Below are 18,101 nucleotides of genomic sequence, written 5' to 3'. Positions count from 1 at the left end.
TATATAGTCTGTCTGTGTACCTACTATAAACACTGTAAACCTCACACATCCTGACCCAGAGAGGATATGACTCCAGTTATTATAAAAAGGGTTATGACTCTATCATGGATAGACTTTGAACAGTTTCAACCTTCTGTTCTGATAAAAGCCAAAAGGTTGGACTACATTGGCATGATGTTCTATACCCTCATACTCAACTGGCGGACCGGATCCGACCCAGAACGTGGTCAAAACGGACCGTCGAGCTTGGACCCCTGGTATCATATAAACACACATAATACATGGAAGAATGCTTACTGTAGATTGCAGCTTTAAAACAGCAACATAAAAGGGAGAACGACAGAGGGGTTGAGAGAGAGCGAGAGAGAGGGTAGAGCGAGTGAGAGCAAGTGACAGCGAGTGAGGGAGAGAGAGAGGGGGAGATCGACAGAGGGATTAAGAGGGAGAGAGAGAGAGAGAAAGAGAGAGGTAAAGCTGGATCAAGGGAGCATTCCAGGATTTGAGAACAGAGCTCCTTCATTAGCCCAGTCCTGTGTGTGTGTTCCTTCATTAGCCCAGTCCTGTGTGTGTCTTCCTTCATTAGCCCAGTCCTGTGTGTGTGTTCCTTCATTAGCCCAGTCCTGTGTGTGTTCCTTCATTAGCCCAGTCCTGTGTGTGTGTTCCTTCATTAACCCAGTCCTGTGTGTATGCTCCTTCATTAGCCCAGTCCTGTGTGTGTGTTCCTTCATTAGCCCAGTCCTGTGTGTGTGTTCCTTCATTAGCCCAGTCCTGTGTGTGTGTTCCTTCATTAGCCCAGTCCTGTGTGTGTGTTCCTTCATTAACCCAGTCCTGTGTGTGTGTTCCTTCATTAACCCAGTCCTGTGTGTATGCTCCTTCATTAGCCCAGTCCTGTGTGTGTGTTCCTTCATTAGCCCAGTCCTGTGTGGGTGTTCCTTCATTAGTCCAGTCCTGTGTGTGTGCTCCTTCATTAGCCCAGTCCTGTGTGTGTGTTCCTTCATTAGCCCAGTCCTGTGTGGGTGTTCCTTCATTAGCCCAGTCCTGTGTGTGTGCTCCTTCATTAGCCCAGTCCTGTGTGTGTGCTCCTTCATTAGCCCAGTCCTGTGTGTGTGCTCCTTCATTAGCCCAGTCCTGTGTGTGTGTTCCTTCATTAGCCCAGTCCTGTGTGGGTGTTCCTTCATTAGTCCAGTCCTGTGTGTGTGTTCCTTCATTAGCCCAGTCCTGTGTGTGTGTTCCTTCATTAGCCCAGTCCTGTGTGGGTGTTCCTTCATTAGTCCAGTCCTGTGTGTGTGCTCCTTCATTAGCCCAGTCCTGTGTGTGTGTTCCTTCATTAGCCCAGTCCTGTGTGGGTGTTCCTTCATTAGTCCAGTCCTGTGTGTGTGTTCCTTCATTAGCCCAGTCCTGTGTGTGTGTTCCTTCATTAGCCCAGTCCTGTGTGGGTGTTCCTTCATTAGTCCAGTCAATCTCAGAGTCCTGTCGTATAATCAATTGGATCTCAGTAGTTTCATCATGTTTAAACCCATTTCATCAAAGGGATCAGATCTGACTCACTGGATTCTCTCGACTCGATGACTGATCAAATCTCATCACATCTCATCCTGCTCAACCAATAAGGCTTTGATTTGCTGCAAATGAGGCTTCAGGCTGGGCGCTACTTTTGACCAGAGCCATGTGAGCCATATGAGCCCTGTTTAAAGTAGTGCACTATATAAGGAATATGGTGCAATTTGGGACACGTCTCCAGTCAGTCAGTTCATGAGCTCCATGCTCTACGGGGCCCCTGGACTGCCTAACTGGACTGAGTCACAGCCAATCAGCTTGCAGTTCATTAAGTTACTGGTCAGCCTGCTTTCATTGACAACTCTGGTCTTAATCTGCTAATAGTATTGGACAGACTGGACTGGACACCTCACTGACTAATTGACATATACTCTACGTTATCTGACTAATTAACATATACTCTCCGTTATCTGACTAATTAACATATACTCTACGTTATCTGACTAATTGACATATACTCTCCGTTATCTGACTAATTGACATATACTCTCCGTTATCTGACTAATTGACATATACTTTAAGTTATCTGACAAATTAACATATACTCTCCGTTATCTGACTAATTGACATATACTTGAAGTTATCTGACTAATTAACATATACTCTCCGTTATCTGACTAATTAACATATACTCTCCGTTATCTGACTAATTAACATATGCTCTACGTTATCTGACAAATTAACATATACTCTACGTTATCTGACTAATTAACATATACTCTCCGTTATCTGACTAATTAACATATACTATCCGTTATCTGACTAATTAACATATACTATACGTTATCTGACTAATTAACATATACTCTCCGTTATCTGACTAATTAACATATACTCTACGTTATCTGACTAATTGACATATACTCTACGTTATCTGACTAATTGACATAGACTCTACGTTATCTGACTAATTGGCATATACTCTCCGTTATCTGACTAATTGACATATACTCTCCGTTATCTGACTAATTAACATATACTCTCCATTATCTGACTAAATGACATATACTCTCCGTTATCTGACTAATTAACATATACTCTCCGTTATCTGACTAATTGACATATACTCTCCGTTATCTGACTAATTGACATATACTCTCCGTTATCTGACTAATTAACATATACTCTCCGTTATCTGACTAATTGACATATACTCTCCGTTATCTGACTAATTGACATATACTCTCCGTTATCTGACTAATTAACATATACTCTCCGTTATCTGACTAATTAACATATACTCTCCGTTATCTGACTAATTGACATATACTCTCCGTTATCTGACTAATTAACATATACTCTCCGTTATCTGACTAATTGACATATACTCTACGTTATCTGATTAATTAACATATACTCTCCACTATCTGACTAATTAACATATACTCTACGTTATCTGACTAATTAACATATACTCTCCGTTATCTGATTAATTGATATATACTCCCCGTTATCTGACTAATTGACATATACTCTCCGTTATCTGACTAATTAACATATACTCTACGTTATCTGACTAATTAACATATACTCTACGTTATCTGACTAATTAACATATACTCTCCGTTATCTGACTAATTGACATATACTCTCCGTTATCTGACTAATTGACATATACTCTCCGCTATCTGACTAATTGACATATACTCTCCGCTATCTGACTAATTGACATATACTCTCCGTTATCTGACTAATTGACATATACTCTACGTTATCTGACTAATTAACATATACTTTCCGTTATCTGACTAATTAACATATACTCTCCGTTATCTGACTAATTTGTAAGTCGCTCTGGATAAGAGCGTCTGCTAAATGACTTAAATGTAAATGTAATGTAAATGTAATTAACATATACTCTCCGTTATCTGACTAATTAACATATACTCTCCGTTATCTGACGAATTAACATATACTCTACGTTATCTGACTAATTAACATATACTCTCCGTTATCTGACTAATTGACATATACTCTCCGTTATCTGACTAATTGACATATACTCTCCGTTATCTGACTAATTGACATATACTCTCCGTTATCTGACTAATTGACATATACTCTCCGTTATCTGACTAATTAACATATACTCCCCGTTATCTGACTAATTAACATATACTCTCCGTTATCTGACTAATTGACATATACTCTACGTTATCTGACTAATTAACATATACTTTCTGTTATCTGACTAATTGACATATACTCTCCGTTATCTTTGGATACCGTTTTGACCCTTTGAGCCACCTAGGCTACCCAAACGCCACTCCCATATATGTTAGTTTCTTCTCTGCAATGAGTCTGGATCTGAGTACCTCTGATTGGTCCCCAGAACAGTCAGATAACATGATGTTGGGACAGAACCAGAACACACATGGGGTAAAGCAGTGTTAGGAAAATGTGTCATTGGCTTTGATACTCTGATTGGTTAGAGACGATCCAATCGCTGATGACTTTTGTACAACACCTCTCATTTTGACGTTACCACAAATTACTGCAACGATGGCAGTACGAAGCGAACATAGAGCAGAGAAATAATTCAGTTTGAGTCGTCAGGCAAATCTAGGGGGAGAGCAGTTTGCAACATTCATATACTTTTACATACATTATATTCTGACCTTTACTTGACTATAGCCTCCGGTAGCCCCTCTCATTCACATGATACACCCTCACATGGACACACATGGAGCAGAGCATCCCCTGCTTAGAGGGAGCATACCCATCTGAAGAGGCTAATTGGGTGTCTGTGGCCGGTGCACGTGGGTTGTCCCTAGCTAAGGGGATGGATGTCCTTGTGTCCTGGGGCCTGGTTAGGGTCTGGTTATATGAACCTTGCTGCGGCCTGACTGGGGATGTCTCTGTGTTCACCGTGGGTACAGGGATGATTAGTGGCTCTGAAAGCCATCATTCACCCCTTCACACACAAGAACCAGGACAACCTCCTTACTAGTCAGTCTCCTCTGTGTGCTGTCACTATCCTGCTGTGGGCAGTGTCTTTGGCGTGTGTGTGTCTGTGCATGAGATTTGGGCAATGTGTATTTGACAGTGTTTTAGATGAAAGCATGGCTGCTCTCAGTGTGGGATGTTGCTAACCAGTTACCAGGCTGGTTTATGCCACCGCACCGTCTGCAGTTGTGAGGAAACAAAGAGACAAGGGTAGTATTATCCTTCTGTAATTATGACACCCCTCTCTCTCTCGCTCTTTCTCTAGGTCTCTGGAAGTGTTTTTTTCTCCTCTGTATGCTGGAAGGAAAATGGTTAACCTCTCCTCCTTCCTCTCTCACCAGGTAGGTCTCTCTATCTCACTCACAATGTATGTCTCGCTCTCTCTCTCCCTCTGTGTAATATATTTCTGTGTATATATCTTATGTATGAAGCTGCAAAGATGCTGCGTCACTGTGCCTGTTTCTCTGGCATAACCTAACCCTCTATCTCTCTCTGTAGGGGAGCTACCGAGCTAGCTGAGACAGCTAGCTACAGGAAGCACTGGCATATTGCTGCTCTCCTTTCTCATCAATCTCTCTATCTGCTGATGTTCTTTCTCAAGCCCTCTCATCAATCTCTCTCTCCCTCGTTCTTTCTCACACCCTCTCATTTACTGCCTTCTGTTTCAATGTTTGTGTTTGGCATAATTATTGAGGACCATGTAGTTGTAGCCAAAGGAGGTATGGTATATCACAGCATCATACTGTTTCTACGATTTATGTTTTGGCATTGAGAGGGCCTTTTGAGTGTGTGTGTGTTGGGGGGGAGACACACACGGTCTGTGCCAAAAGGACTGTCTAGACTGTCTAGACGCACACAATCCAGGTGCAGGAAGGATTCTCTCTCGTTGGTGTATGGGGTAGGACAGAACACACACATCCCAGGTGCAGGAAGGATTCTCTCTCGTTGGTGTATGGGGTAGAACAGAACACACACGACCCAGGTGCAGGAAGGATTCTCTCTCGTTGGTGTATGGGGTAGGACAGAACACACACAATCCAGGTGCAGCCAGGATTCTCTCTCGTTGGTGTATGGGGTAGGACAGAACACACACAATCCAGGTGCAGGAAGGATTCTCTCTCGTTGGTGTATGGGGTAGGACAGAACACACACAATCCAGGTGCAGGAAGGATTCTCTCTCGTTGGTGTATGGGGTAGGACAGAACACACACATCCCAGGTGCAGGAAGGATTCTCTCTCGTTGGTGTATGGGGTAGGACAGAACACACACAATCCAGGTGCAGGAAGGATTCTCTCTCGTTGGTGTATGGGGTAGGACAGAACACACACATCCCAGGTGCAGGAAGGATTCTCTCTCGTTGGTGTATGGGGTAGGACAGAACACACACATCCCAGGTGCAGCCAGGATTCTCTCTCGTTGGTGTATGGGGTAGGACAGAACACACACATCCCAGGTGCAGGAAGGATTCTCTCACGTTGGTGTATGGGGTAGGACAGAACACACACATCCCAGGTGCAGGAAGGATTCTCTCTCGTTGGTGTATGGGGTAGGACAGAACACACACATACCAGGTGCAGCCAGGATTCTCTCTCGTTGGTGTATGGGGTAGGACAGAACACACACATCCCAGGTGCAGCCAGGATTCTCTCTCGTTGGTGTATGGGGTAGGACAGAACACACACATCCCAGGTGCAGCCAGGATTCTCTCTCGTTGGTGTATGGGGTAGGACAGAACACACACATCCCAGGTGCAGGAAGGATTCTCTCTCGTTGGTGTATGGGGTAGGACAGAACACACACGACCCAGGTGCAGGAAGGATTCTCTCTCGTTGGTGTATGGGGTAGGACAGAACACACACGACCCAGGTGCAGCCAGGATTCTCTCTCGTTGGTGTATGGGGTAGGACAGAACACACACATACCAGGTGCAGCCAGGATTCTCTCTCGTTGGTGTATGGGGTAGGACAGAACACACACATCCCAGGTGCAGGAAGGATTCTCTCTCGTTGGTGTATGGGGTAGGACAGAACACACACATCCCAGGTGCAGCCAGGATTCTCTCTCGTTGGTGTATGGGGTAGGACAGAACACACACATCCCAGGTGCAGGAAGGATTCTCTCTCGTTGGTGTATGGGGTAGGACAGAACAAACACGACCCAGGTGCAGGAAGGATTCTCTCTCGTTGGTGTATGGGGTAGGACAGAACACACACATCCCAGGTGCAGGAAGGATTCTCTCTCGTTGGTGTATGGGGTAGGACAGAACACACACATACCAGGTGCAGCCAGGATTCTCTCTCGTTGGTGTATGGGGTAGGACAGAATACACACATCCCAGGTGCAGGAAGGATTCTCTCTCGTTGGTGTATGGGGTAGGACAGAACACACACGACCCAGGTGCAGGAAGGATTCTCTCTCGTTGGTGTATGGGGTAGGACAGAACACACACATCCCAGGTGCAGCCAGGATTCTCTCTCGTTGGTGTATGGGGTAGGACAGAACACACACATCCCAGGTGCAGGAAGGATTCTCTCTCGTTGGTGTATGGGGTAGGACAGAACACACACATCCCAGGTGCAGGAAGGATTCTCTCTCGTTGGTGTATGGGGTAGGACAGAACACACACATCCCAGGTGCAGCCAGGATTCTCTCTCGTTGGTGTATGGGGTAGGACAGAACACACACATCCCAGGTGCAGGAAGGATTCTCTCTCGTTGGTGTATGGGGTAGGACAGAACACACACATACCAGGTGCAGCCAGGATTCTCTCTCATTGGTGTATGGGGTAGGACAGAACACACACATCCCAGGTACAGCCAGGATTCTCTCTCGTTGGTGTATGGGGTAGGACAGAACACACACATACCAGGTGCAGCCAGGATTCTCTCTCGTTGGTGTATGGGGTAGGACAGAACACACAAATCCCAGGTGCAGCCAGGATTCTCTCTCGTTGGTGTATGGGGTAGGACAGAACACACACAATCCAGGTGCAGGAAGGATTCTCTCTCGTTGGTGTATGGGGTAGGACAGAACACACACGACCCAGGTGCAGGAAGGATTCTCTCTCGTTGGTGTATGGGGTAGGACAGAACACACACAATCCAGGTGCAGCCAGGATTCTCTCTCGTTGGTGTATGGGGTAGGACAGAACACACACAATCCAGGTGCAGGAAGGACTCTCTCTCGTTGGTGTATGGGGTAGGACAGAACACACACGACCCAGGTGCAGGAAGGATTCTCTCTCGTTGGTGTATGGGGTAGGACAGAACACACACAATCCAGGTGCAGGAAGGATTCTCTCTCGTTGGTGTATGGGGTAGGACAGAACACACACATCCCAGGTGCAGGAAGGATTCTCTCTCGTTGGTGTATGGGGTAGGACAGAACACACACAATCCAGGTGCAGGAAGGATTCTCTCTCGTTGGTGTATGGGGTAGGACAGAACACACACATCCCAGGTGCAGGAAGGATTCTCTCTCGTTGGTGTATGGGGTAGGACAGAACTCACACATCCCAGGTGCAGCCAGGATTCTCTCTCGTTGGTGTATGGGGTAGGACAGAACACACACATCCCAGGTGCAGGAAGGATTCTCTCTCGTTGGTGAATGGGGTAGGACAGAACACACACATCCCAGGTGCAGGAAGGATTCTCTCTCGTTGGTGTATGGGGTAGGACAGAACACACACATACCAGGTGCAGCCAGGATTCTCTCTCGTTGGTGTATGGGGTAGGACAGAACACACACATCCCAGGTGCAGCCAGGATTCTCTCTCGTTGGTGTATGGGGTAGGACAGAACACACACATCCCAGGTGCAGGAAGGATTCTCTCTCGTTGGTGTATGGGGTAGGACAGAACACACACATCCCAGGTGCAGGAAGGATTCTCTCTCGTTGGTGTATGGGGTAGGACAGAACACACACGACCCAGGTGCAGGAAGGATTCTCTCTCGTTGGTGTATGGGGTAGGACAGAACACACACATACCAGGTGCAGCCAGGATTCTCTCTCGTTGGTGTATGGGGTAGGACAGAACACACACAATCCAGGTGCAGCCAGGATTCTCTCTCGTTGGTGTATGGGGTAGGACAGAACACACACAATCCAGGTGCAGGAAGGACTCTCTCTCGTTGGTGTATGGGGTAGGACAGAACACACACGACCCAGGTGCAGGAAGGATTCTCTCTCGTTGGTGTATGGGGTAGGACAGAACACACACAATCCAGGTGCAGGAAGGATTCTCTCTCGTTGGTGTATGGGGTAGGACAGAACACACACATCCCAGGTGCAGGAAGGATTCTCTCTCGTTGGTGTATGGGGTAGGACAGAACACACACAATCCAGGTGCAGGAAGGATTCTCTCTCGTTGGTGTATGGGGTAGGACAGAACACACACATCCCAGGTGCAGGAAGGATTCTCTCTCGTTGGTGTATGGGGTAGGACAGAACACACACATCCCAGGTGCAGCCAGGATTCTCTCTCGTTGGTGTATGGGGTAGGACAGAACACACACATCCCAGGTGCAGGAAGGATTCTCTCTCGTTGGTGTATGGGGTAGGACAGAACACACACATCCCAGGTGCAGGAAGGATTCTCTCTCGTTGGTGTATGGGGTAGGACAGAACACACACATACCAGGTGCAGCCAGGATTCTCTCTCGTTGGTGTATGGGGTAGGACAGAACACACACATCCCAGGTGCAGCCAGGATTCTCTCTCGTTGGTGTATGGGGTAGGACAGAACACACACATCCCAGGTGCAGCCAGGATTCTCTCTCGTTGGTGTATGGGGTAGGACAGAACACACACATCCCAGGTGCAGGAAGGATTCTCTCTCGTTGGTGTATGGGGTAGGACAGAACACACACGACCCAGGTGCAGGAAGGATTCTCTCTCGTTGGTGTATGGGGTAGGACAGAACACACACATACCAGGTGCAGCCAGGATTGTCTCTCGTTGGTGTATGGGGTAGGACAGAACACACACATCCCAGGTGCAGGAAGGATTCTCTCTCGTTGGTGTATGGGGTAGGACAGAACACACACATCCCAGGTGCAGGAAGGATTCTCTCTCGTTGGTGTATGGGGTAGGACAGAACACACACATCCCAGGTGCAGCCAGGATTCTCTCTCGTTGGTGTATGGGGTAGGACAGAACACACACATCCCAGGTGCAGGAAGGATTCTCTCTCGTTGGTGTATGGGGTAGGACAGAACACACACGACCCAGGTGCAGGAAGGATTCTCTCTCGTTGGTGTATGGGGTAGGACAGAACACACACATCCCAGGTGCAGGAAGGATTCTCTCTCGTTGGTGTATGGGGTAGGACAGAACACACACATACCAGGTGCAGCCAGGATTCTCTCTCGTTGGTGTATGGGGTAGGACAGAACACACACATCCCAGGTGCAGCCAGGATTCTCTCTCGTTGGTGTATGGGGTAGGACAGAACACACACATCCCAGGTGCAGGAAGGATTCTCTCTCGTTGGTGTATGGGGTAGGACAGAACACACACATCCCAGGTGCAGGAAGGATTCTCTCTCGTTGGTGTATGGGGTAGGACAGAACACACACATCCCAGGTGCAGCCAGGATTCTCTCTCGTTGGTGTATGGGGTAGGACAGAACACACACATCCCAGGTGCAGGAAGGATTCTCTCTCGTTGGTGTATGGGGTAGGACAGAACACACACATACCAGGTGCAGCCAGGATTCTCTCTCGTTGGTGTATGGGGTAGGACAGAACACACACATCCCAGGTGCAGCCAGGATTCTCTCTCGTTGGTGTATGGGGTAGGACAGAACACACACATCCCAGGTGCAGCCAGGATTCTCTCTCGTTGGTGTATGGGGTAGGACAGAACACACAAATCCCAGGTGCAGCCAGGATTCTCTCTCGTTGGTGTATGGGGTAGGACAGAACACACACAATCCAGGTGCAGGAAGGACTCTCTCTCGTTGGTGTATGGGGTAGGACAGAACACACACGACCCAGGTGCAGGAAGGATTCTCTCTCGTTGGTGTATGGGGTAGGACAGAACACACACAATCCAGGTGCAGCCAGGATTCTCTCTCGTTGGTGTATCGGGTAGGACAGAACACACACATCCCAGGTGCAGGAAGGATTCTCTCTCGTTGGTGTATGGGGTAGGACAGAACACACACGACCCAGGTGCAGGAAGGATTCTCTCTCGTTGGTGTATGGGGTAGGACAGAACACACACATACCAGGTGCAGCCAGGATTCTCTCTCGTTGGTGTATGGGGTAGGACAGAACACACACATACCAGGTGCAGGAAGGATTCTCTCTCGTTGGTGTATGGGGTAGGACAGAACACACACATACCAGGTGCAGCCAGGATTCTCTCTCGTTGGTGTATGGGGTAGGACAGAACACACACGACCCAGGTGCAGCCAGGATTCTCTCTCGTTGGTGTATGGGGTAGGACAGAACACACACATACCAGGTGCAGCCAGGATTCTCTCTCGTTGGTGTATGGGGTAGGACAGAACACACACGACCCAGGTGCAGCCAGGATTCTCTCTCGTTGGTGTATGGGGTAGGACAGAACACACACATACCAGGTGCAGGAAGGATTCTCTCTCGTTGGTGTATGGGGTAGGACAGAACACACACATCCCAGGTGCAGAAAGGATTCTCTCTCGTTGGTGTATGGGGTAGGACAGAACACACACATACCAGGTGCAGGAAGGATTCTCTCTCGTTGGTGTATGGGGTAGGACAGAACACACACATCCCAGGTGCAGCCAGGATTCTCTCTCGTTGGTGTATGGGGTAGGACAGAACACACACATCCCAGGTGCAGCCAGGATTCTCTCTCGTTGGTGTATGGGGTGGGGTAGGACAGAACACACACATACCAGGTGCAGCCAGGATTCTCTCTCGTTGGTGTATGGGGTAGGACAGAACACACACATCCCAGGTGCAGGAAGGACTCTCTCTCGTTGGTGTATGGGGTAGGACAGAACACACACATACCAGGTGCAGCCAGGATTCTCTCTCGTTGGTGTATGGGGTAGGACAGAACACACACATACCAGTTGCAGGAAGGATTCTCTCTCGTTGGTGTATGGGGTAGGACAGAACACACACATACCAGGTGCAGGAAGGATTCTCTCTCGTTGGTGTATGGGGTAGGACAGAACACACACGACCCAGGTGCAGCCAGGATTCTCTCTCGTTGGTGTATGGGGTAGGACAGAACACACACATACCAGGTGCAGCCAGGATTCTCTCTCGTTGGTTTATGGGGTAGGACAGAACACACACATCCCAGGTGCAGGAAGGATTCTCTCTCGTTGGTGTATGGGGTAGGACAGAACACACACGACCCAGGTGCAGGAAGGATTCTCTCTCGTTGGTGTATGGGGTAGGACAGAACACACACATACCAGGTGCAGCCAGGATTCTCTCTCGTTGGTGTATGGGGTAGGACAGAACACACACATCCCAGGTGCAGGAAGGATTCTCTCTCGTTGGTGTATGGGGTAGGACAGAACACACACATCCCAGGTGCAGGAAGGATTCTCTCTCGTTGGTGTATGGGGTAGGACAGAACACACACGACCCAGGTGCAGGAAGGATTCTCTCTCGTTGGTGTATGGGGTAGGACAGAACACACACATCCCAGGTGCAGGAAGGATTCTCTCTCGTTGGTGTATGGGGTAGGACAGAACACAAACGACCCAGGTGCAGGAAGGATTCTCTCTCGTTGGTGTATGGGGTAGGGCAGAACACACACATACCAGGTGCAGCCAGGATTCTCTCTCGTTGGTGTATGGGGTAGGACAGAACACACACATACCAGGTGCAGCCAGGATTCTCTCTCGTTGGTGTATGGGGTAGGACAGAACACACACATACCAGGTGCAGCCAGGATTCTCTCTCGTTGGTGTATGGGGTAGGACAGAACACACACATCCCAGGTGCAGCCAGGATTCTCTCTTGTTTGTGTATGGGGTAGGACAGAACACACACATCCCAGGTGCAGCCAGGATTCTCTCTCGTTGGTGTATGGGGTAGGACAGAACACACACATACCAGGTGCAGCCAGGATTCTCTCTCGTTGGTGTATGGGGTAGGACAGAACACACACATCCCAGGTGCAGCCAGGATTCTCTCTCGTTGGTGTATGGGGTAGGACAGAACACACACATCCCAGGTGCAGCCAGGATTCTCTCTCGTTGGTGTATGGGGTAGGACAGAACACACACATCCCAGGTGCAGCCAGGATTCTCTCTCGTTGGTGTATGGGGTAGGACAGAACACACACATCCCAGGTGCAGCCAGGATTCTCTCTCGTTGGTGTATGGGGTAGGACAGAACACACACATCCCAGGTGCAGCCAGGATTCTCTCTCGTTGGTGTATGGGGTAGGACAGAACACACAATCCAGGTGCAGCCAGGATTCTCTCTCGTTGGTGTATGGGGTAGGACAGAACACACACGACTCCCTCTAGGTTCAGATCAGACGGAGCAGGTGGATCATTTCTTTGTCTTATGGTTCGCTGCAGGTATGTGCTTTTTTTCCCCTTTGGCAACCTATGTCCTATGTAGTGCACTACTTATTTAGGTCAAGGTCGAAAGGAGTGCACTATGTAGGGATTAGGGTGCCATTTCAAATGCAGTCTTAGTCTTCTCGTTTATATTTTGTAACAGCTCACTTCAAGTTGAACTGTTCCTGGTGGTTGTTGACATTCAGGCAGATTTCACTTCTGCTAATATGTCCTTCATCCCCGTCGCACACAAAATGCCTGAGCACTGAGTATCGATTAATCATTTCTCTCTCTCTCTCTCTCTCGCTCTCGCTCTCGCTCTCGCTCTCTCGCTCTCGCTCTCGCTCTCTCTGTCTCTATCTATCTCTGTCTCTCTGTCTCTGTCCCTGTCTTTGTCCCTCCCTCTCTCCCTCCATCCATCCCTCCCATGAGTGAAATAAGCAGTGACATTTCTGATGAACCTTTTCCTATTCGTTTAGCCTCTTTCCTCTCAGTCACCCAGCCTCCCTCTGAGGCAGGCACACGCAGAACCAATCAATGGGTAGTGGATTGGACCTAAAGAGAGAGAGTGGCCCACACCCCCAGCTCAGAACAAGTGTGTGTGTGTGTGTGTGTGTGTGTGTGTGTGTGTGTGTGTGTGTGTGTGTGTGTGTGTGTGTGTGTGTGTGTGTGTGTGTGTGTGTGTGTGTGTGTGTGTGTGTGTGTGTGTGTGTGTGTGTGTGTGTGTGTGTGTTAGCTGAAACAAGATAGCAATTAGACCTTCTGAAGCTGTCTTTCAGTTTGACTATCTGGCAAACCAAGGATTAAATGTTACAATGTGTGTGCGCATGTGGCTGTGTGTACGTGTGTGTGTGTGTGTGTGTGTCAGCTGAAACCTCCCAAAATGTTCTCGCTGTATTTCTATATATATTTATACATCAAATGGTTGACTATATCCTACTATGTTCTCCAGCACATTGACTCAGTGTAAAAGTATTGCAATGCAAAGCCTGGTGTTGTTCTCAGGAGAGCCAAGTCTTTGCTGATGGTCTTCTATTTGTCATATTGCCTTTGTCACCTCATTTGTCACTGTGCTCTAATGGTTCTCTATACAAACTCTTCACCCACCGTGAGAGCAAGGAGCTAACCATTCACCGTGTAGAAACAGAAATATTGGTGTGTGTGTGTGTGTGTGTGTGTGTGTGTGTGCGTGTGCGTGTGCGTGTGTGTGAGCAGAGTTAGCTAACTGGTTGCTGTGTCAGCCACTGCAGCAGGTGGGGCAATGATGTAATGTCCTAGACAAGGACCCCTTTGGTATCCCCCTATTTCTCCCTCTCCCTCTCTCTGTCATTCTCCCTCTCCCCTTTTCCCTCTTTCTCTATATACCCCCTCCCCCTCTCTCTCTCCCTTCCCCCTTCTCTCCCTCTCCCTCACCATACTGATAAGCAGGAAAATGGATTACTGGTCTGTACCCATAACTTGATGGTCTGGCACCTTGCAGAAAGTAAATTACAGTCATGGGAAGGAAGTACTAGGCCTAATACACATCTAAAAGCTCGGACACACAGGTAGTGTTTGCCGGCCGAGAGTACTTAGCACCTCTAAACAGAGTGCCGGCCATAATTAGCAAACCTTGTGCAAAACGATTCACATGTAGAAACGGGTGAAAATGTCAGCAGTCAGTTACCCACCGGCGGGGTGGTCCCTAAAATACTCTGCTCCATCAGCAAATGAACAAACGGGGAACGAACGGTAGACTGTGTTTTCTCCACCTACTCACTGTCTGTAGGCCTACCCTGTGTGGTCTCTCTGCTGGAGGCAAAGTGATGGGGGTGATAATGTCCCATGGAGGCCTGGTGGGTTGATAATGATATTATATTGATGCAGCGTGAAGTAAAGAGCCCCTGGGGGTGAAGATGACCTACTAGAGGGAGAGGAAGTCACACCGGGTCATCACATACATCTCGATTTACACAGGGTGAACCCAGTGTATGATCCCATGGTGTGTGTGTGTGTGTGTGTGTGTGTGTGTGTGTGTGTGTGTGTGTGTGTGTGTGTGTGTGTGTGTGTGTGTGTGTGTGTGTGTGTGTGTGTGTGTGTGTGTGTGTGTGTGTGTGTGTGTGTGTGTGTGTGTGCACTAGACTACTCTAGGGGAGGCTGCCTGTTGAGTCTGATTAATAATGTGTGCTAATCGAACATTATCATTAATTATCCTGGCTTACCTCTCAGTAATATAGATCTGCTGTGTTTTTTCTTTCTCGATGTATAATACCCAAAGACATGCTGCTGGTATTTGTCAAACTCCTTTGCTCTTCCATATAAAAACATAACCATATGTAGAATCTAGTGAATTGGACTGCGGTTCTCCAATATAACCTCATCTGGAGTGATTTGTGGGAACATACAGTATGTAATCATCATTGTTTGGAAGCAGAAGAGTTACTCCAGTAGCTACGGTCACTAGAAAGGTTTGCAATGTGATGTCTGTACACCTAATGTAACACTAGGGTTTGCATGGTGTTGCAATTCATGTCTGTCACTAATATACCTAGTGTGTTCATTTAGAATGAGCTATGTCAAGTAAACAAGCATCCAAACCAAACGTTTAATCTGGTTGTGGAGTCATCTAAGGCAACATCATATCTGGAGCCATCCTCCAAGGAGTCTGGAAGTGCAAACCAGCTTTCTTTTGCAATTCAAAGGCAGTGAAAGATCAATTCCTCTTTTCTTCTTTGGGAGAAAGAGAGGGATAGAGAGAGAGAGGAGAGGGAAAGAGAGATTGGACAGAGAGGAGAGAGAGAAAGAAAGAGATGAAGGGAGAGAGAGGGGGAGAGAGAGAAAGAGAGAGAGAGAGAGATTGTAAATTCATGAGATTTCCTGTAAAAAAAAATACAATAGTTGTCCCCACTGTATTAACTACTCTACCTACAGTACTGCAGCATGTATTGGCAGCTGCTCACATGAAAGCCTGAAATACACAGGGTGTATGATCTCTCAGGTTGCAAGCGAGGAAGAGTGTGTGAGGTAAACACAAGTCGCCTGGCTCGTGAAGACCAGGCAAACAGCATGACTGTGAGTCTGTCCTCAGAGTAGCGTATTTAAGATCACTGCAGTAGAGAACGAGGATGAGACAACAGTTCACAGGGTGATGCTGGGTACATGCTAACAACCATCTGTCGTATTCCTACTGCAAGAGAGATGAGCCAAGTTGGAATCAGAAACACAGAGACTGTCAACGTAAGGATTCTCTTTCCGGGGCTCTTGTTCTATTTCATTGTGGGGAGGGTTTTCAAGGGAAAGTGAGCTGTCTTGTGAAGTGTACTATGTGAAGTGGGAGAGGATGGGAATGGGATTGAGGATGGGCCAGTCTCCCATGCTCTCTAGGATTAGATAGATCTGTCTGGAGGTAGAATAGGATGGCTGCCTCTCAGATAGGATGGAATTAGTATTGATGAACTTAGTGCAACTTGTCTAACTTCACTCTGGTTCCAATGGCTCACTGAGTTAGAGCCTTGTGCTATCAAGCAGCATGCATTTGATTCCCTCATGGGCCATCACTGTCAATGGGGGAAATTATGTAAATTGCTTTGGATAAAAGCTTCAGCTGTATGGGTAGATCACGGAGGGGGGGGGGGGGGGGGGGGGGGGGGGGGGTTAACAAGACACAGATGATGCAGTCTCTATTGCACTCCACACGGCCCTCTCCCACCTGGACAAGAGGAAAACCAATGTGAGAATGCTGTTCATTGACTACAGCTCATCGTTCAACACTATAGTGCCCTCCAAGCTCATCACTAAGCAAAGGATTCTGGGACTGAACACCTTCCTCTGCAACTGGTTCCTCGACTTCCTAACAGGATGCCCCCAGGTGGTGAGGGTAGGGTAGGCAACAACATATGAACGCTGATCCTCAACACCGGGTCCCCTCAGGGGTGTGTGATTAGTCCCCTCCTGTACTCCCTGTTCACTCACAACTTGAACACCATCATTAATTTTGCTGATGACACGACGGTGGTAGGCCTGATCACTGACGACGATGAGACAGCCTATAGGGAAGAGGTCAGAGACCTGGCAGTGAGTTGCCAGGACAAGAACCTCTCCCTTAACGTCAGCAAGACAATGGAGCTGATCGTGGACTAAAGGAAATGGAGGGCCGAGCACACCCCCATCGACGGGGCTGTAGTGGAGCAGATCGAGAGCTTCAAGTTCCTCGGCATCCACATCACTAAAGATTTATCATGGTCCAAACACACCAACACAGTTGTGAAGAGTACACGACAATGCCTTTTCCCCCTCAGCAGACTGAAAAGATTTGGCAGGGGCCTGCTGATCCTCAAATAGTTCTACAGCAGCACCGTTGAGAGCATCCTGACTGGCTTCATCACCGCTTGGTATGGCAACTGCCTGGCATCCGACCACAAGACGCAACAGGGGGGAGTGTGCACGGCCCAGTACATCACTGGGGCCGAGCTCCCTGGCATCCAGGACCTTCAGAAGAAGGCCTTAGCCACTCAAGTCATGAACTGTTTTCTCTGCTACCGTACGGCAAGCGGTACCAAGTCTGGAACCAACAGGACCCTGAACAGCTTCTACCGCCAAGCCAAAAGACTGCTAAATCTTTAGTTAAATAGTAACCAAATAACTACCCGGACTATCTGCATTGACCCTTTTCGCGCAAACTTTTTTTTTACTAATCACATACACTGCTGCAACTGTTTATTATCTATCCTATTGCCTAGTCATTTTATTCCTAGTTATATGTAGATACTGTATCTACCTCGTACCCCTGCATATCGATTTGGTACTGGTACCCTGCCAAGTTATCATTATTCATTGTGCATTTAGTATTACATGTTATTACTTTGCTGTTATTTCTCTATTCTCTTTCTCTCTGCGTTGTTGGGAAGGGCCCGTAATTCAGCATTTCACTGTTAGTCTACACCTGTTGTTTACCAAGCATGTGACAAATTAAATTTCATTTGACTACAATACCAGACAACACAACATGCCACCAGGGAACTGGGCTGGCTGAAGTGAAAGTAACTTTAATACATTAAAAAAAGGTTTTATTTTTTTACCTTTATTTATCTAGGCAAGTCA

General features: G+C 47.7%; 1 protein-coding gene across 5 annotated transcripts in view; it reads left to right on the top strand.

Annotated features, from left to right (window-relative positions):
• Positions 1-18,101, top strand: part of map2 (microtubule-associated protein 2) — a 139,803-nt gene that overhangs the window by 47,608 nt on the left and 74,094 nt on the right. For all 5 annotated transcript variants that reach the window (XM_055878277.1, XM_055878272.1, XM_055878282.1 and 2 more), the window contains exon 2: positions 4,769-4,844. The gene's annotated coding sequence lies outside the window, so the exon portion shown is untranslated. The remainder of the gene's footprint in view (positions 1-4,768; positions 4,845-18,101) is intronic.

This window comes from Salvelinus fontinalis, chromosome 23 (assembly GCF_029448725.1).
Source record: "Salvelinus fontinalis isolate EN_2023a chromosome 23, ASM2944872v1, whole genome shotgun sequence".
In the NCBI taxonomy this organism is placed as follows: Eukaryota; Metazoa; Chordata; class Actinopteri; order Salmoniformes; family Salmonidae; genus Salvelinus; species Salvelinus fontinalis.
Note: the sequence above shows the minus strand (reverse complement) of the source record. Positions and strands in the feature narration are given on the sequence as shown.